General features: G+C 44.3%; 3 long non-coding RNA genes across 3 annotated transcripts; all 3 read left to right on the top strand.

Annotated features, from left to right (window-relative positions):
• The first annotated feature begins 5,884 nt into the window (after positions 1-5,884).
• LOC120966594 (uncharacterized) lies at positions 5,885-7,946 on the top strand. Its single transcript, XR_005760645.2, has 2 exons — positions 5,885-6,136; positions 7,634-7,946. It is a non-coding gene; the product is annotated as an uncharacterized lncRNA (long non-coding RNA).
• A 196-nt stretch (positions 7,947-8,142) lies between these two features.
• Positions 8,143-10,525, top strand: LOC120966595 (uncharacterized). The gene is made up of 2 exons (XR_005760646.2): positions 8,143-8,270; positions 10,210-10,525. It is a non-coding gene; the product is annotated as an uncharacterized lncRNA (long non-coding RNA).
• A 952-nt stretch (positions 10,526-11,477) lies between these two features.
• LOC109783513 (uncharacterized) lies at positions 11,478-15,189 on the top strand. Its single transcript, XR_002237718.4, has 5 exons — positions 11,478-11,779; positions 11,869-12,087; positions 13,557-14,339; positions 14,424-14,499; positions 14,590-15,189. It is a non-coding gene; the product is annotated as an uncharacterized lncRNA (long non-coding RNA).
• Positions 15,190-27,676: the final 12,487 nt, after the last annotated feature.

Here is a 27,676-nt window from a genome sequence, read left to right as displayed (position 1 = left end):
TCGTAGGCATAACGAGATAGCTGGGTAAACTGACCGTTGTATTCTGTTACTGACATGCCTCTCTGCTTCAGGTCATCAAATTCTCTCTTCTTGATTTTTATGATGCTCCTGGGGATGTGTGCCCCACGGAAGCCTTCCTTGAACTCCTCCCAGGTGATGTTGTGTTCACTGGGGTGCATGTGTAGGAAGTTTTCCCACCATGCTGCAGCTGCTCCAGTAAGGTAGTGTGGTGCATAAAGCACCTTCTCATGATCTGAACACTGAGCAATAATCAGCTTCCTTTTGATGTCGCGAAGCCAATCGTCGGCTTCTAGCGGCCTATCGGTGTGAGCAAACGTTGAAGGGCGAGTTTTCTGTAACTCAGATAACTTGGAATGAGGCTGATAGGGTTCACGGTGGTTTCCCATATTGATGACGTGATTCATCATCTCTTGGTGCTGTTGATGGCTTTGTTCGAAGAGACGGCATACTTGAGACAGGGCTGCTTCGCTGTCCTGTTGACTGGACTGACCCTGAGTGAAATTGTTGCTAGTCTGTGTCCCATAAACTTCTTCTGGCTGATTGGGCATGGAGCGAGTCCACGGGCGAAACATTTTTCCAGTCTGGGGTATTATTTTGCAAAACCCATGAGAAGAACTGTGTGGCACAAGGAAAATCTTGCAAAGGCAACAATTTAAAAGACCTCAAGGTTTTCAAGAAAACATAAACGATTTTGCACGGAGAAATGACTGCTTAACACAAATCTTACACGCGAAAAGCAAACACATGATACAGCACTCAGGATGTGCGTACACAATCCTGACATGTTATATAGACTAGCGTACAGAGAAAACACATCATACAAGCAGACATAACGCGCGGCTACTCGGCGCTCTCAGTCGGAGATGGTGACGATGTCCTTTCCCTTGCCGAGGGCAAGACTCAGCGGTGCAGGAGAATCAACCTCCACCTCCTCTCTAGCTGGCTCCTAGCGCGTAGCACTGCGCTGCGGTGATGGCGCGGGGGCGACAGGTGGCAGAGCGGGTGCGGCAGGCGGTGCAGCTCTGACTGGAGTAGGGGCGATGACTCGGTCGAACTCCTCAGTGGTAGGCAGACGGCGAGCAGTAGCCAAAATGGTCGGTGCATAAGAGGCTGAAGACGAGACGAATGTCAGAGGCGGTGCCGTGTGGAGAAGCTCCTTCCTGCTGGCAGGACCGCCCCGGACTAAGTCCATGCGGGCAGCCACAAGATCGTCTACGAGGTTGTCGAAAGATTCCTCCAGAGCCTTGAGGTACTCAACAACCATCTCGATGGCTTCATCTCGCTCTCCCCGATGGCAGGCGAATGCATAGTGACAAGTGTAAGGCACATGGCATGGGAGGTAGCGGTAGCGGCGAGTCTTCATCATAGGAAGGATGTCCCGAAGGCGAGCTATTGCCTCACGGGCAGCCATCTGCATGGCATGCCTCTCCGTAGGCATGGCCCTTCCCACAAAACGGAAGTGGCGAGATGCAGAACGTCCTCCCTTGAATTGCACCACGGCCTGGTGCATAGACACGTCGTCGCTGAGCTTGTGCTGATAAAGCGTGAACTCCGGACGAGTCGCTGGCCCGATCGCGAGCTTGGTGATAGAGACGAGGAGTTTGAAAAACCCCTCGGGCACGTTCGTGAACACTCGAGTCTCGCAGTTGCTGCCAGCCATCTACAAAAGTAGGCAAAAATTCTGAGTAGTCATGTCATAAATTTATGATGACCAACAGAAAATAGCTACATTTGCAAAAATGCTGAAAAAGCACAAAAGACGCTAATAACCGATTAGCGATCGCACCTAGTGGCTTCCTACAGTCAGCCTGGCTCTGATACCAAGCTTGTCATGACCGGTTTTTCAATAAAACATTTATTGAGAGACCAATCCCTTTTATGGACCAGTAAAGAAGAATTTCTTCTCACTGGTAGACAATATCTTGGTCACAGAAGAAAAATACCAGGAGTACTGAATATAATACAAGGTTGAGCGGAGACTGCTCAACAATTTATTACAAACACGCCGATAAAACATAACGGCGGATAGGGTGGCATAACTACTAACTCACGATGACAACGGTGGTGGAAATATCACAGCGGAGCGGGTGATATGACTCCTGAAAACTACAGCTCTTCGAGCGTCGGAGTGAGGCTCGAGGAGACTTATTGCGGGTGGCGGAAGCGTATATAAAACAAGTGACCAAAATCCAGGATCGCACGGGACTGACTGGGACTCCTCTAGGCGTCGGACTCACTATCAAACTCTTCATCCATGAGATCGCCTTCGTCAACATCTGGCCAAATCAACAAGCCAGGTGAGTACTATGAAAGTACTCGCAAGACAGTTCGGACATAAGATATAACAAATGTAAACATGAAGCATATGAACAGATTAACAAGTGCGTTCAGACATAGAGATCATAATGCATGGGAAAATAACCGAGAAGTCGGGCGGTAGTCTTCCCGAAATCCCAAAATAAATACTGGGTGCCAAATGAGGGTCTGAATGACTCCTCGAGAGGAAACTGCAAGAATAATAATGCCGCGGGTGCCAAACGAGGGTCTGAATGACTCCTCAAGAGGAAACTGCAAGAATAATAATGCCGCAGTCGGGCGTCGGGGCGACACCACATAAAGGGCTTACAATAGGAAATAAAAGACAGTGCGTGCCAAAGTCGGACGTCTGAGCGACATCACATAAAGGGCTTATATTGAAAGTAAAAGACAAACATGCCACAGTCGGACGTCTGAGCGACATCACATAAAGGGCTTATATTGAAAGTAAAAGACAAACATGCCACAGTCGGACGTCTGAGCGACATCACATAAAGGGCTTATATTCATAACTTAATTGCTCATGAATTTAAATCATATCAAGAGAATAATCAGACATGAGGTAAACAACAGGGTTAGCCCATCCACAGGAATAACGTTCAGCCAAGTTTACTACTCACGCATGCTTACCGGAAAGAAATATTTTGAAAGGGAGGGTTCTTTTGAAGAAAAATTTAAATCACCTCCCTCAAGTCAAAATAAATTTTTTAAAAATTCCAAATAAAATTTTGGGTGTCACACGCTTCGTCGCGAAAGCTTCCTTATGATTTTTTCTAGGTTAAAACCCTCCATATAGCAGAAGATGGGCACCGGACGACCGCCAGGGGGCCCACAAGCCCTGGGGGCCCCGGCTTGTAGCTGATACTTCTCCAACGTATCTATAATTTTTGACTGTTCCATGCTATTATATTATCCGTTTTGGATGTTTAATGGGCTTTACTATACACTTTCATATTATTTTTGGGACTAACCTATTAACCCAAGGCCTAGTGCAAATTGTTGTTTCTTGCCTATTTCAGTGTTTCGCAGAAAAGGAATATCAAACGGAGTCCAAACGGAATGAAATCTTCGAGAGATTTGTTTTTGGAACAAACGTGATCCAGAGGACTTGGAGTGGACGTCAAGAAATCAACGAGGAGGCCACGAGTCAGGGAGGCGCTCCTACCCCCTGGGCGCGCCCCCCACCCTCGTGGGCCCCTCGTGGCTCCACCGACCTACTTCTTCCTCCTATATATACCCATGTACCCCGAAACCAACTAGGAGCACCACAAAAACCAACGCATGCTCAAGAGGTAGCAAGAAGGATTTCTGGCGCCGTTGCCGGGGAGTCTACGCACAAGTCAAGATATACCAAGTACCCATCACCAACTCTTATCCCTCGCATTACATTATTTGCCATTTGCCTCTTGTTTTCCTCTCCCCCACTTCACCCTTGCCGTTTTATTCGCCTTCTCTTTCCATTCGCCTCTTTTTCGCTTGTTTCTTGTTTGCTCGTGTGTTGGATTGCTCGTTTGTCACGATGTCTCTTCCAAAAAGTATCGATCTTCACCATAAGAGGTTGGAAGAAATTGAAAACAACGTCAGAAGCTTTATGACTTTGCAATTTGAGCATAATAACTTCTTTAGAAACGAGCTTAAAGAACAAAAAAGCTTTATGGAGTACATGAATAAAGATCTTGATGATATGTCTAAGGAATTTTATGGTTTGAAATCTCAGTTTGCTCATCTTGAAAAATTAATAGCCCAAATTTCGGATAAGCAGGCCACCTTAGTCAATAAGATGGCCGCCAAACCGGAATATCTAGAAGGTAATAAGGATGAAGATCTAAAAGTGATTGATGTGTCTCCTATTAAATCTTTGTTTTGCAATATGAATCTTGATAATGATGGGACTAGAGATGAGTCAAGTTTAGTTAAAAGGTGTCCCAATGATTCGGAGTTTTTAGATCTTGATGCAAAAATTGGTAAAAGTGGGATTGAAGAGGTCAAAACTTTACATAGTAATGAACCCACTGTTTTGGATTTCAAGGAATTTAATTATGATAATTGTTCTTTAATAGATTGTATTTCCTTGTTGCAATCCGTGCTAAATTCTCCGCATGCTTATAGTCAAAATAAAGTTTTTACTAAACATATCGTTGATGCTTTAATGCAATCTTATGAAAAAAGAACGCATGAACACTGTTCATCAGCCTACAGCAGCAAAGCATCAACCGCACACACATCAGAACACACACACGCCGACGCAGCCATTCACAGCTCCACCGGATGCGGGGGAGGAGCCGCGTAAGGTGTCCCATGGCACCAGCAGCAAGAATGGCCCCGTGCAACCATCCACCCTACAAACTGTGAAGCCCTGACCATGCCGCGGCCTGGACAGGTGTGTTTGGCTCTGCAACGACTGCCGGCACGACACCGGAGCGGATGGAGATGAGCCTCTTCGTTCATTCTGAATAGAATGGTTCTTGATCTCGTGCAGCGAGGGCGCTCTGTCGTGCTCCCCTCAGCCTCATTTGCCTCCTCTTCCTATTCCGCCAAGGCTGCCGGGTCTTCCGGCCTCATCCCGATGCATGATGATGAACCGTCAGCGTGCGAGAACAAGGGTGGAGGTCGAGGAGGCCGAGCTGGGAATCTTCGACCTCGTCCCAGTTGCGTAGCCTCATGGCACTCGCGGCCGCTGCGCTTGGGGCTGCGGTCGCCGTCAGCGCTGGCAGAGGAGGTAGGCTCCATGTGGAAGACGGTCATGGCGCCGGCGAGGATAGGGGCGAACTCTGTCGCGGGATAAGAGAGATCGATGAGTACGAGCGGGCAGCAGGAGGCTCGCTGGCGGGATGCAGGGAATATCGAAGACACGGCGGACCAGTGAGCGGAGGCGGCGAGCCTGTCAGTGGTGCTGGGAGGCTCGAAGACGGCGATGGCAGAGCAGCGGTCGGACAAGGCAAGGTTGTGGTCGAAGGTGGCGAGGAGACCGGCGCATCGGCGTCAAGACCGGTGCATCCACCATGTCGGAGCTGGGCGCAACACCCTTGGTTGGAACACTCAGGCCCCAGCAGCCTCCGTCCGCCCTCCACTCAGGCAGATGGATGGATATGGGATCAACGGCGGACGGATCTGGAGCGGAGGCCACAACCGTCGAGGCACCAGTGGAGACGGTGGTTAAGCTGCGTCGCAGGCGGCGATGCGAGGAGAGGGAGATCGGGAGGCTGCGGCGGCCATCATGTCCACGGGGAACGGGGGGCGGCGTAGCATGAGGCCTCGTTTGTTTCACGTGGATCGGAAGGGTTTTCAGGGGAATAACCCCGCGAGGCCCAGAATCCTCCCAAAACCCCGTCGGCCTGTTTGGTACGCGGGGTTACAAGGCCCAATCCTCTCGATTCCCCCTCGATCCACTTCTTCCCACGCGTTTCAGAACCCTCGAGGCCCCCCTCGGGCCTCATTTGGCGCGAGTGGGTTGACGGGGTTTCGAGAGGATTTTCCTCGCGAGGGCCAGAAACCCCCAGAAACCACGTTGGCCCATTTAGTACAGGGGGTTTGTATGGGCCAATCCTCTCTAATCCACGCGAAACCACGCGAACCCACGCGGCTCGAAACCCTCGTCCAGCGACTCAGGGAATCGCTCGTCCCCGCACGCCGCCAGCGAGAGGAAGAGACGACGCCGCCGCCACCACCGAGGGGAAGAGCCCCGCCTCCGCCACCGAGGGGAAGAGCCCCGCCGGCGAGAGGAGGAGCCCCCACGCCGCCGCCCGACTCTGCCCGACGCCGGCGTTACTCCTCCAGCGTACTGGCCTTCTCCCCGGTGGTAAGCCATCTCCGCCTCTCCCCTCCCCCCCTCCTCTGCCCGCCTCCGTCCTAACCCTGTCCCCGGTGGTAAGTCATCGACGCCGGCGAGCTCGCCAAGAACGTGTCCTCTTCTAGCCACTCATCGACCCTAACCCTACCCGACGAGATTGCCGTGATTTTCTGATGGTGATGGTGATGGTCTGATGGATCTAGGAGGATTGACAGTTTGTAGCAATATTGTGTTTCTATAGAATGAGATGTTTATTTCATTTTATTTGAACTGGATGAGTGCTCTGCATATTTGTTAGGAGAGAATCCATGTTTCAAATGTCCATTGCCGGAGATGTCAAGATTTGTTAGTAGTTGATGCAAAGGAGTAGGACTTGTTGGGTTGTGGTGACGACCGACAGTCTTGTTCTTCAGTCTAATTTAGCGATAGTCATCTGAACTTGCAAATCTACAACACTTGCGACTAATGCTACTGTCTCTTCATTCCAAGAGTTTGGCAGTGAAATATGTTGTTTGGTATATAATCTTGTTGTTAGCTTGTTTGGAAGTTTGATAAAATGCATGGACCTTGTAGTGTAGTGTTGCTTGATTATGTTGTCACAACTCACAACACGAGTATGCGTTCAACAGGTTTAAGCTGATCTGCTTGCGCCAACTTGCAGTGAGAAGCCGTTTTAAGCTGTACTGTACTTCTTTGTTTCAGAATGTACTTGTTCCATCCATGTCCTGGACTCTAGAGTTTGGTTTAGAAAGCAGTACTTTAGTACTACTAGCAAAATCTTCCTTTTTGTGCAACTCGGCCTAAAAATGTCAGATAAATAAATAAGTTTGCCCAACAAGATTTCAACTATGGAGTCGGGTTTATGTTGTTGATATCTTTCTTGGAGACTGCATCCAGAGAGGCAGTGGAGGATGTATTATCTCATCTTCAGTAGCTGATCATTCATTACAGTTTCTTTGCAGTGCTCTTTCTAGCCAGCAAGGAAATAGTCCACATTGCAAGCTTCATTGAATAGTTGTTTGAATTTGAAGGAAATAAACATACATACATCCAGGGCAATATTTCATTGCGAGCTTTGAACACATTCTGAGAATTTTAGAAGTCCAGACGTATTCTAGTTAGTTTCAAATGTGCTTTGCTTCACTTCGGAAGATGCCAGTTGTTTGAATTTTAACTCTGCATTCTGCTTGAGATTTTTGTTTGTTTGTTATGAACCTTGTGCTTCTGCCTTTGACGATTTCATTGAATTCACCATTGACCTAGGTCTTGGTTTAATTCCATCATCATGCTGTACATGTGTACTACTTTTTCTGTTTAATTCTTTTTGATGTTTGGTGCCAACAGATAACAGGAGATGTACAGACTAAGGACGGAAAGTTTTTATTTGACCAGATAGGGTCACTTCACACTGAATTTTGTTTTCAGCGGCAAGATTGCAGTGCGAGCTTTAATATCATTTACTCAAAATACATCTAACCCTTGGACCAATTCATCTGTTTTTTATAGGGACCTGATCTCGCGGAAGACGGGTGACCACTTTGCTGCCACAAGTCTCCTTCACACCGTGTAGCCCGCAAACATGTCTCGGAGCATTTGCCGATCAAATTTATGTTGTAATGAACCATTGACTTTCGTTGATTGAACATCTTGTATTTTTCATTTGGACCGTGGCATGTATGCATGTAACATTTCATTTGAACAGTTGATAGTACATGCAACAGATTATACAAGCCTTTTTGTTATTTTGCATAATCTAGTTGCACCATTGTTGCAAGTACATTTCTTCTATGAGCTTTTGAAGCTTTTGAAGTTGTAAAAATTGCATCTTTGATTATAGTATACTAATTTTGCAAACCCTCTGTATCAATCCCTGTGTACCAAATAGAAGGGGTATGTGAGGGGTTTGGGAGGATTGGGTGGAAGAGAGGGATTCACCAAATCCTCCCAAATCCCCTCCTCCCAAAACCTCTCAAATACTCTTCTACCAAACGAGGCCTCGAGGATTTGGCCGCCCAACTCCTCGCTAAGACGCCGCCGCCTCCTCCTCCCCAAGACGCCGCTGCCGACTCCTTCCCAAGACGCCGCGCAGCCCGACGCCTTGACGCCGGCAATCTCCTCTGGCATACTGGACTTCTCCACGGTGGTAAGTCCTCGCCTCCCCTCCTTTCCCCTCGTCGTCTAGGGTTTGCCATCGGCCATGGCTGCTACCTCTTCCTCCCCGGCGACGCGGTCTCCTCCGGCGTGGTAGCCCTGGATGGCCACGGTGTACTAACACTTGGATTAGTGAGAGAGAGAAACCTTGGATTCTTCCCCGTTGAGTGCACAACGGTAGCAATGACTTTGCTCGGTCCTTGTGGTTCTGAAACTTGAGATCTTAATTCAGAGACCATTTTCGTGGATGCTACCTCTGATGCACCGTCCAACTCATGGCGTTTCGAATTGTTCAAGAGGCAAATTGATCATCAATGTTTCCTGCAGGTTGACACAGCCAGCTTCAGTAATCCCATGGCTCCTATCATTGTTCACCATTTGGTCCTTTCTTGTTTCTTCTATCATTAATGGGCTGTTAGTTTGCTCTTTTGGGAAGGAAATGTCATCCTGCTTACATCGTGGACATCTCACCAGACCAATGAAATTAAAATATAAATGGTAGTATGCATTCTTTCTAATTGAGGCCAGTCAGGATCACATGATGCCAGCCACTTGCCAAGCTTAGCAGCTCACTAATTAAAGCTCTTCGTCAATCAAGAGGCAGAGTCAGGATCACATAAATCTGGAGAGATTTTCTGCTGAGTATTGAATACCTGAGTTGTTGTTGTCGTTGTTGAACTGAATATTTAAAACGGAAAAAAGCTATCACTACTGTTTCTTTTTCATATAATTCCTTGTCACTATATCGTTTGGTTAGGATGTTGCTGTTGTGCACCTCTATGTGCTAGTTTATCTTGTCGGTTGTATAAAAAAAGTGGTATGCAATTGAATCAAATATGCATATATACTGGGTTTTTTAACTAAGCAGAACATATGTCAGTTTAGTATTGATCTTCCTAGTTTAATTGCCGAGGTTCATTCCTGCAATGTGTGGCACTGATATTAGTTGGCTAATTGCCATGTTGCCCTATTCTACAACTTGTAGTTATCTACAAGCTGTAGCAATGCACTCGATATTTTGGTCTTGATTCTAATTTTCCATCTTCTGCATGCATTGGAACAAACCATCCTGCGATGTTTCTATTCAAATGTGTGTGCCATCAGATTAGAAATAATGGTGAAATTCTGCTACTTATAATACTTATGATGAAATGTGTGTGACTTCTATTTTCACAGCCTGCCGCTTGGATCCTTGTTGGGGTGGATGAGTTGCCTCCATCTTGGGAACCCGTTGCTGTCGTGTTGTTTTGTTATGTTTATCAGTGGCGTGCTCACAACAATAATTTGCTTTGTTCCTTCCATCTCCTCTCTGTTATTTTTTGACGGAAACGTTCTTGTACTGCATGTACTTCTATCTACTCCTATAAATTACTGTTGGGGCCAACACAGTATGGTGCTAGAATAATGTGCTTGGATATCTAAAGACAGAGATATGTCATACTGGCAGACCAGCCTATACATTGGTTTGTCTGTCTTGACGAATTATTAGTTTGTAATCTGGAAAGCATCTTTCTTTAAAGAATTATTCCTGGAACAGTTTGTTAGCTCATGATAAAGCAAATCTGAAATGCCTCCAAAGATTCAGCTGTTCTCCCCTATTTTTGGGTTCAAGGGAAAAGAAGAAAAAGTCCAAAACAGTCTACAGCCTCTGTTGGTCTTGATGTAGCTCTAACAAGGCCATCATATAATTCCTTGAAATATACCTGATTGTTGTTGTGCTCTTAATATCATTTACTTGAAATATACCTGATCATTTACTTGTACATAAGTACTCCCTCTGTCAACTGGCTCCTCTGTTTGGTCTTGGAATTGAAATTGAATGAGAAATATCTGCATTGAATTTAAATGAGATATAATTTTGTCAACAGTAGCAACATTACCTTGTTTTCTTCAGTATCATCAGTTTTTTTCTGGTGTCATTATTAAACCAGGTTGAGAAGTGGAACAAAGCAGAGGAAGAATGGGACGTTTGCAAGGTCCCTCGAAATCGTCTGTTTGAGAGTCAGTTGCTTTTGTGTCGGCGCTATTGTTGTCAGCATGCTTAAATGTACGCATGTCTTATGTATTCTCAGCATGCTTAAATGTACGCATGTTTTTCCTCGGACTTGTGAATGCTGAAAACGTATGAGATATTTTTGGTTTCAAGTCATGCTGATGTGAGAGATTATGTTGCTGTTATGTGACATCGCAATTATGTGATGATATATGGGTTCCAAGTCAAGCAAATTATGTTGTTCATGTGAAGAACTGTTGCAAGATTAGATTTTTAATTGTTTTACACCATTTTAGTTCAATATGGAGATCCCTCCCTGTCAAACAGTGTTCTGTATGGAGGGGGATTTGAGGTTTCAAGGGGATTGGGTGGAAGAGGGGGATTCACCAAATCCCCTGGAATCCTCTACTCTCCAAACCTCCACAATCCCTTCCTGTAAAACAAGGCATGAGGGATGGAAAGGGGGCAGGGCGTAGGGAGGATTAGGTCACATGGAAATAAAAATCGGTGGGGGCGCGGGCGGGGGATATCTTGTCGATCGATGGGATGAGTAGGAAAGGAAACGACTTAAAGATTTATCGTGATCCATTTCTTTCAATAGGAAAGTTATACTACCGAAAATTGATCTTATTGATAAAATCCGGTTCAAACATATAACGGTGAGAAAAAATTAACCGGAGTGAGGCAAGACTACCAGCTGAGACATTAGGAATAGAGATAAGAATAATGATATAGTGCGCAGGATTAATGATTTGTTATTGAGGAATATTTCATTTTGTTTTGAAAGGTTATCGAGGAAAATATTATGTCTATATTTTAGGAAGGTAATCCTAAATATATGGTGAGAGTTCTGAATTCTTAATTATCTATCTATTTACGTGATTGTAATCAATCAGAACCTGCCAAAGTAAGCACGAAACAAGATATCTTCTTTAATAAAATTTTGGTTTTTAATGAAAAGGAGAAAAACCAGTTAACGGGTTGGTGAGGGGTGACGAATAAAAACCGGACGAAAATAAAACTAAAGTACTTCCATTAGGAGTAGAGATTTTAATGGAAAAGAGAAAACCAGTTGGCGGGGGTGATGGGAGGTGACGAATAAAAACCAAATGATAATAAAACCAAAGTACGAGACTATCAACTATTCCATTAGAAGTAGAAGAGATACACGCGCATGTGGTTTCCCAGAAAATGCACACTAAGTTCTCGAAAAAAATGCACACTGTGGCAAAATACGCACGCTTCCGCGGTGGGTGGGCCATGTTGACGGAGTAGAATAGGCAGATTTAACGCGAAAGTGAGGTGAGCCGCGGATCGGAATCGCGCACCCCGTCTGAGCCGCGGCTCGGATAGTTCGCTTTCCGTTCGCTGGCTGCTGGGACGAATTCATTGCAGGGCGAGCGCCTCCTCCACCCCCAAGTGCGATTTGGTCGGTGAACACTTCGAGAGACAGCCATGGAGCGCCGACGGCGAGGGACAATGGAGTTTTTGATGCAACCAATCGACAGGTACGCGGATCTGTGCTTTTCCGACAATCTCATCTCGGTTTGTAGGCGAATGGCTTAGCTGATTGACGGACATAGTTCCAATTTTTTAGATCCACTCTTATTGAGGAAGTAGGGGAGAGCTTGGTGCCGCCCCCTCTAGCTGCGAATGGCGATATGCGGGCGGAGCTGGAGGTGACGCAGTAGCATCCGGCGGTGGCCAGCGGCGAAGCACAGATCGTCGCGGCGGCGTCCAGAAGGGAGAGCTCGCCTCCGACCTAGGAGCTGTCGATGGGCAAGATGAATCCGCAAGCGCCCGGGTGGAATAAGCGGTAAGTGTAAAACTGCTTGATTCCATCATCAGTGTTCGAATTTGTGTGAAAACTATAGACATGACTGACAAATCGTGAAAAGGGAGCGAGTTGCTTTGGTTGTTGCGTGCTTACTGCATTAAGATATTTGATGCGAACAGTCAATTGGTCAGATGGACCCAAAAGCTCCACGATGAATGCGAAGATATGCTCTTAATCTGTAGAAACTCAAAATGCAATTGTCATTACAGGGGGGCTAGCATAATACTTGTAGCTGCTCACCTTGGAATTTGGTTTACCTAGAAACTGTCTGAAATAGTTAAAATGCGGATAGGTACAATTTATAAACTGTGATGAACATATGAACCTTCATGAACTAAGGCTGTAAATGTCGTTAAAAAGGGGATGGCATAGATAATGCAGCTGGAAAATAAATTGTACTGCACTTCAAAAATTATGAGGTTGTGCAGGTCTGTAATTTAGGTTACACATTCAGTATCCGAATACCTCAATTTGCTTCAAAAAGCTGTAGCAACATAGTGATCTCCCTGAATTAAAATACATAATTATATTAACATTGGTTTGTTGCTATGAGTAACGGGGTTAGTGTGGGCTGGAGTACCAATTTGACAGAATGTGGCAAGCTGTCCATAATTTGGTACTCGTTTTCTGTTGCTTGGTGCATTGGGACTACTCATCATATATAATACAACCGAATGATGTTTTGTAGTTATTGTTACACTACAACAAGATTGGTACACTGATAAAGAACTTAGAAAAATGTTGGCTGCAATGCAGCAGTAGAGTTTTTAATTTTATGAAAGCTTACTTTGCCGGCAGTTTTAAAGGTCAGTTTCTCTATTTGAACATGCACCTTCCATTGAGTACAGACTAGAAACCCTATTCTATATAAGGTTGAGACAGACAGTTCTTAATGCAATCGATTGGTCTAATTGACCACTTCAAAATAGTGTGCTTGAGTGGTCTAGCTCGTATTGCATTTTCAGAATGGATTGCTGTAGGCAACTGTGCTTAATAGACATGTGAATTACAGGTTGATGTAACATGTTAATTAACACTTGGAATGGTTTTCACGAATGTGTAATTCAACTGGTTGAAACCACAGTAAACTGGACATCTGACAACTAGAGGCAGCTTCTGTATTATGACGGCATATTAAGTATGTTGTGTCCGTCTTGAATTTCTTACTGTTAGCCTCTAGCCTGGTGTTTCAAGCAAATATGTTGAAGTTGTACTTCTGAAGTGGAGACACTGTGACCTGAAATAACAAATGGGATTGGATTATCCATCTTGTAAAAGCAATTAATTTTTGTTTTAGTTTACTGAATATAAAACTGATTACATATTTCTAAGTTCCATTTTCCATTTGAAGTAAAAAATGGAAAATAGTAGGAATCATAGAATTAATTACAAAAAGATGTTCTGTGTCATGTGGTTGTGTGGAAAACTGATTACATGGAAAATGATAGATATCTGATGAACAAAGGGGGGCAATTTGAAGCACTGCATAAAAGCTAGGTGGAGTTGATTACATATTTTTGGCAATCAGTGGTCACATGTCTACCCCAAGGTGCCTGATTTCATGATCTCGGAGGTGCTGTTCTGACAAGTTAGAGGTGATCGCCAAGGTAGTTGGATCCTGAAGATGCAAGTCTTGATACTTCGAGCCGGTGATAGCTGTCATGCCAGATGCTGCTATAGCAGTCCCCAAATTCCTGATGTGTGTTCAGCGATAGTTACATGCATGTAAAGCAAAACTTATACTTTGGTCTGGACGTGACCTGTTTAACTTGCACCCCACATAGCTGGTGTGGAAGTTCTTTTGCTCACGGTGAGCTTACATAATGATTGCTAAATGTATGAAGACATGTCTTTATAACATGTCTAAGATTTTCAGTTGAAGGTGTGGATGGTGAGAGGAGAGTTCATATGCTGCGAAGAGAGTTTGTATGATGGTGATGTTAGATTTTATTTTTACTGCTATGATGTTAGAATTTGAATGATGTCCTTTCATTGCCGTATGTTAACACCATAGCATGGTAAGAGGGATAGTTTTCTTCAAGATTGTTGTAGGTTATGTGGTAAGAATTTAGAGTCTGAAGAAGAGATGCGATACAAGCATGAGGACAACGCTAACATCGTCCTGGAAGGACTACGTCGATGCATATACATGCTAACATCACTGGATGGCATGTTCCAGCGCTAGGACGGAGGGTGATCTATAATGTGAACATGCATCCAAGTTGTGAAATGTGAGTGTTGTAGTCGGTTGCACTGTCAAATTACTCATCATGCTCATTTGAAGACCATAACTCACTTGAACTCGGAGTGTGCAGTGAGAACAACTGGCTTTACATATTGAATTACATTCTCGAATTAACTGGGCTATACATCTACACTCCCCTGACCCAGGTAAGCAGCATGATTACTCTGTCCATCAAATGACTGGTTATATATATTATGAATGAGAATTACAAATGTTCAGCAAATACGAAACTGCAGAAAGGAGAACCTGTAAAGAAAGCTGGAGCAGAAATTGCTTTACGAGGTGATATCTATGAGGGGGAACCGTGCTGAGCTGCCAGATTTCATGATTGAGGTAGTTCCATTCTGATATGAGATGGGCTATTGGAGGATGTTTGGTTATCATATATACAGTCTGGTTCTAGTAGTTGTGAGTTTGCTGCGAGAAGCATAACACACTAGAAGGAAATGTTAGAGCTACCATCCCGGCTGTTCTGGTGTGGTAGTTGTTTCCAGGGAGGTCAAGTGTTACCATATAAACCCGTATCGCAAATGGAGGCAAGTGTTAGCTACCATCCGCTGAATTGTGGTGTGGTGGTGATCTCTCAATGAGTCCATTAGCATCCAGGATTGTGTTTTGAGCAAGGGATGTGAGTTAAACTATAATCCACACCACATGTCTTAGATGTAAGTGTGACTGAACCACGCGTGGATGTATTAAGTAGATGTGCATGACTAGAAATTATGGTTGGGAGCATCAGAAATTATATGCTTACAACGTGTGGTTTGTAGGCTGTGGTAGCCGATGATTTTATAATACATGATGCCTGGTATGGTTGGGAGTTGAGTGAGGTCGAACACATGCTGTCCCTTGTGCACACAGAATTGGTGAGTTTAGAAGCAGGAACTCGGAATCTGAATGAGAGACATGCATGCCTGTGTGATTATTTTTTGTAGTTCGATTGCTTGGATTTAGATAAGAATTCGATGCATGAGATGGAATGGAGTTGAGCACTTGGGGGAGCAACAGGGTGGGTGCTTTTGGGCGATAACTTCATATACTTGGTAGTTCTTGAACTGATTATATAAACTCTCTCTGCACTCACTTGTAGAAACGCTTCTCGGGTAGCTGCGTCCAATTGGGCTCGCCAGTTGCCGTTAGTCCAGAATCCCGTGCCTCACGGCCCACATCATCTATCTAATTCTGAGCCGCTCTGATGGAGGCCAACGGCGGGAATATCCTATGTGACGCACGTTGCGGCAAACTGTCGAGGAAACGCACAGGGTTCACGCGCGAGCGAGGCAATCTGGGTGGGTGGTTTCTCCCGGTTTTGGGAACCTTCTAGAAGATTCCCCGAATCGGTTTTTTTCCTGTTGTTTTTCTGGCTGGTTTTCTTATAGGTTTTTTCTTTTTCGTTTATTTTCTCTTCTGTTTCTTTTTTTATTTTCGTTTTGGTTTTACCTTTCCTGTTTCTTTCTTATTTTTTCATTTCTTTCCTTTTTCTGTTTTTTTCTTCAAAAATTCGGAAATTTTAAAAATGTATAGAATTCAAAATTGTTCGCAAATTTGAAAATATGTTCTGGGTTTTCAAAAAAATGTTCGAAAATTTGAAAACATGTTTCTTGTTTTCAGAAAATGATCACTTTTAAAATATAGTTTGGGATTTTCAAAAAATGTTCCAGTTATTCTAAATTCCAAAAACTGTTTACAAACTCCAAAAATTGTTCATGTTTTCATTTTTTTAGTAGTTTCAAAAAATGTTTCACTTTCAAAAATTGTTCCCGTTTTCAATAAATGTTTGGGTTTTCAACATAGTCCATGTTTTAAAAAAAATCAAGAGTTTCTGAAAATGTTCCCATTTTCAAATTTGTTCCGGAGTTTAAAAACATGTTCATCTTTTCAAATTTTGTTCGCTTTTTTTATTTTGTTCGGGAGTTTAAAATGTTCCCGTTGTCAATAAATGTTTGTGTTTTCAAAATTGTTCGTGTTTTCTAAAAATTGAAGAGTTCCATAAAATGTTCCCATTTTCCAAATTTGTTCCGGAGTTTAAAAAAAAGTTCGTGTTTTCTAATTTTGTTCATGTTTATTATTTTCTTTGGGAGTTTAAATTGTTCCTGTTTTCAATAAATGTTTGTGTTTTCAAAATTGTTTGTGTTTTTAAAAAAACTCACGAGTTTCATAAAATGTTCCCATTTTCCTAATTTGTTCTGGAGATTAAACAAATGTTCATGTTTTCAATAATTGTTCGCATTTTTATATTTTGTTCGGCAGTTTAAAATGTTCTCGTTTTCAAAAAATGTTTGTGTTTTCAAAATTGTTCGTGTTTTTAAAAAAAGCAGGATTTTTGTAAAATGTTCCCATTTTCAAAATTTGTTCCAGAGTATAAAAAATGTTTGTGTATTCAGAAATTGTTCGTGTTTTAATATTTTGTTCGGCAGTTTAAAATGTTCCCGTTTTCAAAAAATGTTAACTTTTTCCAATTTTTCTCGGAATTTCAAAAATACTTGATTTCAATTTTTTTCGTAGATCCTAAATATTTTCATACTTTTGAATTTGTTTAAAGTTTTAAATAATATTCCTGTTTTGCAAACTTCGTTCAATGTTTTGAAAATATGTTCCCGTTTCTCAAATTGATCAATTATTAAAAAAATGTTGATGTTTTCAAGAATAATCAAGATTTTCCAAAAACAAATTTATGTTTTAGAAAAAAATTTGAGTTCCTTTTCCTGAAATACTATTTACTATGTTTTAGGAAATCGCGTTTCAAAATAATATGCACGTTTGCAGAGAAAAGGTTGCGTTTGAACTTTATTTAAAAATCGGATCTGTTGTTGGCGTTCCTTTTTAAAGATTTGCACTGCAGTTTGTTTAGTAACTGATTTTAGGTCAAGTGGCAATGGACTATCAAGCGTAGCAGGAGGTCTACGGTTCGAAGCTCCATCGCATATAATTTTTTGTGAATTATTCACCCGCTACCCGCTACAGTATCCACACGCCCCGCTACACGCTACAGTATGGCACGCCCCGATGGGCCGGCCCAGTCGGGCGGTCCCCTATGCGAAGCCCCGACTGTGTGCCGCAATAAGCGGCACATAGGAGTTCCCCCAACGGCGTCAAGATGTTTGGCAGTCAGACGTGGGCCATAAGCCCTGTTTATTAATATAGATACCTGATATATACCTGGGCCTGTATGGTGTACGCTGGCCATCTCGAGACAAACGGAGGGAGTCGATATCGAGTGCATCTATGCTCGAGCGTAGAATGGCACTTTCGAGTGACGTACAATGTTATACTCGGGTGACGTACTCGGTTTCTTCCTCTTCCACCCGTCGCCGTGCCACCCGTTCTCTATGACAGCAACGATATTAGTAAATAATGTTAAAAATATGTTTAACAATGGAGCCGATCTAATATTATGTAAAAATAAATAAAAATAATTTCCTTTTATATTTTTTTTCATATGCTTGAATAAAATAGTCATCTCATATTTCGAAACAATATTCCTATACAGAAAAAATAATTCATGTTGTTCTTGGCCCCCTGCCTACGTATGTAGTTCATGGGAAGTTTTATTCTAACCCCAAAAATCATTCACCTGCTTGATAACGTCGTAGATGCTTCTTCTTGATACTTGCAAGAGTGCACTACTTAAACATGGTGCTCACCTCCATATATTATTTCCCAATAATCTATGGTTATCCTATGATGTTTGATTAGATCCGTTTTGTCCCATGGGTTAATCGTGATCTTGGTTGTTGTGATTGTATATTTTATTTATGGTGCTGTCCTATGGTGTCCTCCGTCTCGCGCAAACGTGAGGGGTCCCCGCTGTAGGATGTTGCAATACGTTCATGATTTGCTTATGGTGGGTTGCGAGAGTGACAGAAGCTTAAACCTGAGTACGTGGGTTGTTGCGTATGGGATAAAGGGGACTTGATACTTAATGCTATGGTTGGGTTTCACGACCTTAATGATCTTAAGTAGTTGCGGATGCTTGCTAGGGGTCCAATCATAAGTGCATATGACCCAAGTAGAGAAAGTATGTTAGCTCATGCCTCTCCCTTATATAAAATTACAAGAATGATTACCGGTACTTGTTATCGATTGCCTAGGGACAAATGACTTTCTTGTTGACAAAAGCTATTCACTTTTATTACCTTGCAATTTATTCGTAGTTTTATTCTTGCAAAGTACTCGTAGTTTTATTCTTGCATAATAGTTCCATACTTGTTTTAGGTAAAGCAAACGTCAAGTGTACGTAGAGTTGTATCGGTGGTCGACAGAACTTGAGGGAATATTTGTTCTACCTTTAGCTCCTCGTTGGGTTCGACAATCTTATTTATCGAAGAAGGCTATGAACGATCCCCTATACTTGTGGTTTATCAAGACCTTTTTCTGGCACCTTTACCGGGGAGCAATAGTGTGGGGTGAATATTCTCGTGTGTGCTTGTTTGCTTTATCATTAAGTAGTTTTTATTTTCTGTTCCAAGTTGTTCGCTATCTTTAGTTACGGATATGGAACACGAAACACCAAAAAAATAGCTGTACTTGCTACTCATGGAGATGGGAACCTCCTAAAACCCTCGATGCTCGTTATGTGAAAAATATTATGTACTAGTACTTTGATAATTCTGAGAAAACCCTATTCAACTTGATAATGGGAGTAACGTTGGATCAAAGTGAATACTTTAGGGATTACCGCTTGACACAAAAGGGAAACTATTATGGGATCAAATTGATATGTGCATTGGTATGCTTGGAATTTATGCCAGAGATATGATTATACTTGTTGCTCTAGGATGAATGCTCCACACCTTTCCTTTTCATGCAAATTTAATGATAATTAAACCTTGGCTTATGCTAATGGTAGATATGATTACTATGATGTGGAACGAATAGAAGAATTTGTTGCTTTTAAGGGTGCTTATGAAATTGAATCTTTGTTTGAAAAGTTTGAAGATTTTGATGATTCAGTTTATAGAACTGAAAATTTTGCTATCCTTAAATATTGCTATGATAATTACAAATACAATTCCGATATTGATATATTTATTGAGAAAATCTCCGCTGTCCAAGAAGAGACTAATATTTTGCATGAGTCTATGGAAGAAGAAATTGATGAAACTGTGTGCTCATTAGATGAGAAAGATGATGAGGAGAGCGAAGAACAAAAGGAGGAAGAGCGGATTAGCTACCCGTGCACATCTTCTAATGACAGTAACCCTCCAACTCATACATTATTTAATGTCCCTTCATGCGTACGAAGGATGAATGCTATGATAATTGCTATGAACCCATTGATTTTTTTTAAATATCACTTTTTGATGAACTTGATGCTTGCTATGCTTGTGGCCAAGATGCCAATATGAATTATGCTTATGGAGATGAACTTGCTATAGTTCCTTATGTTGAGAATGAAAATTTTGCTATTGCACCCACACATGATAGTCCTATTATCTTTTTGAATTCTCCCAACTACACTATATCGGAGAAGTTTGCTCTTGTTAAGGATTACATTGATGGGTTGCCTTTTACCGTTGCACATAATGATTTTGATGAATATAATATGCATGTGCTTGCTGCTCCTACTTGCAATTACTATGAGAGAGGAACTACATCTCCGCCTCTCTATGTTTCCAACACGAAAATATTGCAAGAAACTGCTTATGCTATGTATTGGCCTTTACTTGATGTGCATGAATTGTTCTTATATTGTTGAGGAACGTAGTATTTCAAAAAATTTAGCTACAATCACGCAAGATCTATCTAGGAGATGCATAGAAACGAGCGGGGAGAGTGTGTCCACGTACCCTCGTAGACCGAAAGCGGAAGCGTTTAGTAACGTGGTTGATGTAGTCGAACGTCTTCGCGATCCAACCGATCCAAGCACCAAACGTACGACACATCCGCGTTCAGCACACGTTTAGCTCGATGACGTCCCTTGAGCTCTTGATCCAGTTGAGGCCAAGGGAGAGTTCCGTAAGCACTACGGCGTGGCGACGGTGATGATGAAGTTACCGGCCTAGGGCTTCGTCTAAGCACTACGACGATATGACCGAGATGTGTAACTGTGGAGGGGGGCGCCGCACACGGCTAAGACAAATCTTGGTGCGCCTTTGGGGTGCCCCCTTCCCACGTATATAAAGGGGGGAGGAGGAGGAAGCCGGCCCTAGAGGGAGCGCGCCATAGGGGGGAGTCCTACTTGGACTCCCAGTCCAAGTAGGATTCGCCCCCCCCTTTCCTAGTCCAAGTAGGAGAAGAAGGGAAGGAGGAAAAGAAGAGAAGGAAGGAGGGGGGCGTCGCCCCCTCCCCTTGTCCAATTCGGACTGGGCAGGGGGTGCACGCGCCACCTCTGGCCGGCCCTCTCTCTTCTCCACTAAGGCCCATGATGGCCCATTAACTTCTCGGGGGGGGGGGGGGGGGGGGTCCGATAACCCCCGGTACTCCGAAACTTATCCGAAACGACCCGAACCATTCCAGTGTCCGAATGTAGCCTTCCAATATATCAATCTTTATGTCTCGGCAATTTTGAGACTCCTCGTCATGATGCGGAGCATCGCACGATCATCCCCATGGACGCATCTATACCTCCAACGACACCACTTGGACCTATGACAAGAGCTCGAGCGAAGGCTATCGAAGATAAGGTGAACTCGCTCCTATCCGAACTACCACTTCCTATGCATGAGACATGGCTACTACCTTAAGAGGAAACACTATGTGTGATTAGGTACTTGGAGGAAGCCCACGGATCGGCTACACCGAATGGACAAGACGGCGAGGACACCAACCGTGAAGGACAAGGAGAAGAGCTGCCGAAGATGCTCCAGCGAGCGGACGTCCGGACGACACCAGACGACGGTCTCTCATCAGCGAGCGGACGTCCGGTCCCCCACCGGACGACCGGCGTCACCACAGAAGAAAATAGCGGACGACCGCCCCCCCTCCGGACGTCCGAAAGCCCGCGAGCCACCGGACGACCGGTCCCCAGCGGACGTCCGGTCCCTGGCTGTGTCCAGTTGCGGGCTGAGGCCCATGTACACCTTTACTGCGCCCCCATTTGCACTATGACTATAAATAGGACACCCCTCCTCCTAGTTAGGGTTAGCAAAGGATTAGCTCATGTTTGTTTGAGAGCTTTGCTCATCCACTTGGTTACCTTCTCCTCGAAGATCGCGCCTCCTCGGAGAAGATCCTTCCAAGCGGATTCAAGACCCCCTCTTGGGCGGCCCCCATCAAGACCTCCTCACGGAGAAGAACCGGTTACCCTTTGTATCGTCCTTTGTTGATCGTGAATCTTGTATCTCCTCTCGTGTCTCGAGGATCTAGCACATGTGTGACCTAATTCCGTTGGTTTGAGTGTTTCTATTGTGTCCCCCTTTGTGATTTTCCCCTTGTGTTCTTCGTGTTCTTCGCGGGACTCGCTCCTTTCATGAAAGATCGGCCGTATAGGGTTCCGCCCTACATCATCTTGGTATCAGAAGCCACGTTGATCACGATTTTGGAGCCTCCCCGTTGTGTTTCCTAGCCTAGTTTTGTTGATTTCGTCCTAAATTCGAAAATTCCCCACAAAAATAGCCCCAAATTTTTTTTGTGATTTGTTGGTGTGATGAAGTTTTGTTGGATTTGATCCATGGATTTGGTTTGCCACGAGTGGATCTAGATTTCCCCCTCCTTCTCCAACATTTCCATCCACAAAATCGCTCGGATTTGACCAATTTGGCCACCTCCACCTCGAACTTGTGTTGTTCATCATGTGCCCGAAATCGCCCAGGCATCGGACGTCCGCTAGTCGCCGGACGTCCGACGACCGGACGAACGCTCCACCACCGGATGTCTGTTGATCCCTGATGAAACTGAAAAGTTTCAGTTCGACCACCACCACCTCTCCACCTCCCCTTCCGCATACGCACTCCAATATCACTCCACCACTTCCGCATAACACCACAATATCCTTCCTGCTACCAACTCCGACAATTTGGTCACGCTTTGCTTTGAGAATTTGAGTTGCGGTTCCCGTGTCCTTTTGTGTTTCAGCTATCTAGGTACAGTTCGACATCGACATCACCGCCCTCATCTTCGCAAAGAACTCGTCATCAACGGTAACCTAATCTTGGTATCGTGATATCATCATACATTCTTTCCATTGCATTGATAACCACATAGTCTTACTTTTTGCGTAGCTTCCCCATCGAGACTAGCCTTTGAGTATTTCTGGCAACGTGACTTGTGCACATTAGTGATCATACTTCCCATAGCATACATAACCATATCATCGTGTTGCATATCTTGGTATCATCTATTGTGTCACAAAGTTGTCATCGCATACACAATTGCTATCTTGGTTCGTGAAGCATTGCATGAGAAAAGAGCTCAAACAACAAAGAGCCAAACAAGCTTTTAAGAAAAAGGAAAAAGATAAGCAAAGAGCTTATAAGCAAGAACCATAGCATCATACAACATTAAGATTGTCATACTCGGTCATCTTGGATCATATCATCGGAATACCATACATATAGCATACTTGGGATAGAAGTTGTTGCATTTTTGCTTAGTAGGTTGTGCACAAGTTCGTATCCGCCTATTGTGCAATCGTGCTAGCGTCTCTCTAGTGTTGTGCAACAAGAGCATTTTTGTGGATTCCACATTTTGGCTCATCCTTGGTTGCACGACCCCACTTATATATTTGCGTGTGTGTTTCCGTGTACCACATCTTGCTATGGTCTACTTGTTGCATTTGCAAATTTGTGAATCTTTTCCAACATTACTGAAGCTCACTAACAATTGCATCACATTTTGTGCCACCATCCTAACCAAGCTCCACCATAAGCTTTTACTTGTGTAGGTGTGAGAAACCGATAAGAATTGGTACCTTGTGCTATTTCCTTGTTACACATTGGAGTGATCATTGATCAACCTTCAACATCGGTCAAGGTACATTTGGTATAAGTTCTTCTCTTTCTCCCACTCACATATTTGCTTGAAATGATGGATAGGCCAAGTACTTCTACCAGCCCACTTTTCCTTGAGCAAGACGACGACCCAAACAACTACGTCACCAAGCTACACCTCTTTGGTACACAACAAGCTTTGCATGAAGAGCCACTAGCAATGAGCGACCGCATCGACAACCTCGTCACCAACTTGCGACTCTCCGAGCAACGTACACGAGACTACTTCGACAACAAGCTCGACGAACACAAGCACGAGAATGACACAAGAATGCACGAGATTCGTGCCTTGTTGGTCAACCGCTCTTCTACCACTTCGTCCTACTCAAGAAGGAGCCGCTCGAGTCGCCACTCCGACGACACCATCTCCGGCTCAAGTACCCCGACATCGAATACTATTCGTCATGCCGCGCGTCAAGATCGTCAAGCCTGTTGGAAATATGCCCTAGAGGCAATAATAAATTGGTTATTATTATATTTCCTTATTCATGATAATCGTTTATTATCCATGCTAGAATTGTATTGATAGGAAACTCAGATACATGTGTGGATACATAGACACCACCATGTCCCTAGTAAGCCTCTAGTTGACTAGCTCGTTGATCAATAGATGGTTACGGTTTCCTGACCATGGACATTGGATGTCGTTGATAACAGGATCACATCATTAGGAGAATGATGTGATGGACAAGACCCAATCCTAAGCATAGCACAAAAGATCGTGTAATTCGTTTGCTAGAGCTTTTCCAATGTCAAGTATATTTTCCTTAGACCATGAGATCCTGTAACTCCCGGATACCGTAGGAGTGCTTTGGGTGTACCAAACGTCACCACGTAACTGGGTGACCATAAAGGTACACTACGGGTATCTCTGAAGGTGTCTGTTGGGTTGACACGGATCGAGACTGGGATTTGTCACTCCGTATGACGGAGAGGTATCTCTGGGCCCACTCGGTAATGCATTATCATAATGAGTTCAATGTGGCTAAGGAGTTAGCCACGGTATCATGCATTACGGCACGAGTAAAGTGACTTGACGGTAACGAGATTGAACAAGGTATTGGGATACCGACGATCGAATCTCGGGCAAGTAACGTACCGATTGACAAAGGGAATTGTATACGGGATTGATTGAATCCTCGACATCGTGGTTCATCCGATGAGATCATCATGGAACATGTGGGAGCCAACATGGGTATCCAGATCCCGCTGTTGGTTATTGACCGGAGAGGCGTCTCGGTCATGTCTGCATGTCTCCCGAAACCGTAGGGTCTACACACTTAAGGTTCGGTGACGCTAGGGTTGTAGAGATATTAGTATGCGGAAAACCGAAAGTTGTTCGGAGTCCCGGATGAGATCCCGAACGTCACGAGGAGTTCCGGAATGGTCCGGAGGTGAAGAATTATATATAGGAAGTCAAGTTTCGGCCACCGGGAAAGTTTCGGGGGCCACCGGTATTGTACCGGGACCACCGGAAGGGTCCCGGGGGTCCACCGGGTGGGGCCACCTATCCCGGAGGGCCCCATGGGCTGAAGTGGGAAGGGAAACAGCCCCTAGTGGGCTGGGGCGCCCCCCATGGGCCTCCCCCTGCGCCTAGGGTTGGAAACCCTAGGGGTGGGGGGCGCCCCACCTGACTTGGGGGGCAAGTTTCCCCCCTGGCCGCCGCCCCCCTTGTAGATGGGATCCAGGGCCGACGCCCCCCCAGGGGGCCTATATATAGTGGGGGGGAGGGAGGGCAGCAGCACCACAGCCCCTGGCGCCTCCCTCTCCCCCTGCAACACCTCTCCCTCTCGCAGAAGCTTGGCGAAGCCCTGCCGAGATCCCGCTACTTCCACCACCACGCCGTCGTGCTGCTGGATCTCCATCAACCTCTCCTTCCCCCTTGCTGGATCAAGAAGGAGGAGACGTCGCTGCTCCGTACGTGTGTTGAACGCGGAGGTGCCGTCCGTTCGGCCCTCGGTCATCGGTGATTTGGATCACGGCGAGTACGACTCCATCAACCCCGTTCATTGGAACGCTTCCGCTCACGATCTACAAGGGTATGTAGATGCACTCCTTTCCCCTCGTTGCTAGTATACTCCATAGATGGATCCTGGTGATGCGTAGGAAATTTTAAAATTCTGCTACGATCCCCAACAGTGGCATCATGAGCGAGGCCTATGCGTAGTTACTATGCACGAGTAGAACACAAAGCAGTTGTGGGCGTAGATGTTGCCAATTCTTCTTGCCGCTACTAGTCTTATCTTGTTTCGGCGGTATTGTGGGATGAAGCGGCCCGGACCGACCTTACACGTACGCTTACGTGAGACAGGTTCCACCGACTGACATGCACTAGTTGCATAAGGTGGCTAGCGGGTGTCTGTCTCTCCCACTTTAGCCGGAACGGATTCGATGAAAAGGGTCCTTATGAAGGGTAAATAGAAATTGGCATATCACGTTGTGGTTTTACGTAGGTAAGAAACGTTCTTGCTAGAAACCTATACAAGCCACGTAAAGACTTGCAACAACAATTAGAGGACGTCTAACTTGTTTTTGCAGCATGTGCCTTGTGATGTGATATGGCCAGAAGATGTGATGAATGATATATGTGATGTATGAGATTGATCATATTCTTGTAATAGGAATCACGACTTGCATGTCGATGAGTATGACAACCGGCAGGAGCCATAGGAGTTGTCTTTATTTTTTGTATGACCTACGTGTCATTGAAGAACGCCATGTAAATTACTTTACTTTATTGCTAAACGCGTTAGCCATAGAAGTAGAAGTAATCGTTGGCGTGACAACTTCATGAAGACACAATGATGGAGATCATGATGATGGAGATCATGGTGTCATGCCGGTGACAAAGATGATCATGACGCCCCGAAGATGGAGATCAAAGGAGCAGAATGATATTGGCCATATCATGTCACTATTTGATTGCATGTGATGTTTATCATGTTTTGCATCTTATTTGCTTAGAACGACGGTAGTAAGTAAGATGATCCCTTATAATAATTTCAAGAAAGTGTTCCCCCTAACTGTGCACCGTTGCGAAGGTTCGTTGTTTCGAAGCACCACGTGATGATCGGGTGTGATAGATTCTAACGTTCGAATACAACGGGTGTTGACGAGCCTAGCATGTACAGACATGGCCTCGGAACACATGCAAAACACTTAGGTTGACTTGACGAGCCTAGCATGTATAGACATGGCCTCGGAACACAAGAGATCGAAAGGTCGAACATGAGTCGTATAGTAGATGCGATCAACATGGAGATGTTCACCGATGATGACTAGTCCATCTCACGTGATGATCGGACACGGCCTAGTTTGACTCGGATCATGTATCACTTAGATGACTAGAGGTATGTCTATCTGAGTGGGAGTTCATTAATCAGATGAACTTAATTATCATGAACATAGTCAAAAGGTCTTTGCAAATTACATCATAGCTTGCGCTTTAGTTCTACTGTTTAAGATATGTTCCTAGAGAAAATTTAGTTGAAAGTTGCTAGTAGCAATTATGCGGACTGGGTCCGTAAACTGAGGATAGTCCTCATTGCTGCACAGAAGGCTTATGTCCTTAATGCACCGCTCGGTGTGCTGAACCTCAGCGTCGTCTGTAGATGTTGCGAAACATCTGACATACACGTTTTGATGACTACGTGATAGTTCAGTGCGTAATGCTAACAATTTAGAATTGTGGCACCAAAGACATTTTGAAACGTCGCAGAACATATGAGATGTTCCAAAGAAAAGCTCAACCGTTGAGCATGTGCTCAGATTGTCTGAGTACTACAATCACTTGAATCGAGTGGGAGTTAATCTTCCAGATGAGATAGTGATGGTTCTCCATAGTCACTGCCACCAAGCTATTAGAGCTTCGTGATGAACTATAACATATCAGGGATAGATATGATGATCCTTGAGCTATTCGCGATGTTTGACACCGCGAAAGTAGAAATCAAATAGGAGCATCAATTGTTGATGGTTAGTAAAACCACTAGTTTCTAGAAGGGCAAGGGAATAAGGGATACTTCATGAAACAGCAAATCATTTGCTGCTCTAGCGAAGAATCCCAAGGTTAAACCCAAACCCGAGACTAAGTGCTCCTGTAATGAGGGGAACGGTCACTGAAGCAGAACTACCCTAGATACTTGGTAGATGAGAAGGCAGGCAAGGTCGACAGAAGTATATTGGATATACATTATATGAATGTGTACTTACTAGTACTCCTAGCAGCACCAGGGTATTAGATACCGGTTCGGTTGCTAAGTGTTAGTAACTCGAAATAAAAGCTGCGGAATAAATGGAGACTAGCTAAAGGTGAGATGACGATGTGTGTTGGAAGTGTTTCCAAGGTTGATGTGATCAAGCATCGCATGCTCCCTCTACCATCGATATTTGG

Source organism: Aegilops tauschii, chromosome 6 (genome assembly GCF_002575655.3).
Source record: "Aegilops tauschii subsp. strangulata cultivar AL8/78 chromosome 6, Aet v6.0, whole genome shotgun sequence".
Lineage (NCBI taxonomy): Eukaryota > Viridiplantae > Streptophyta > Magnoliopsida > Poales > Poaceae > Aegilops > Aegilops tauschii.
Note: the sequence above shows the minus strand (reverse complement) of the source record. Positions and strands in the feature narration are given on the sequence as shown.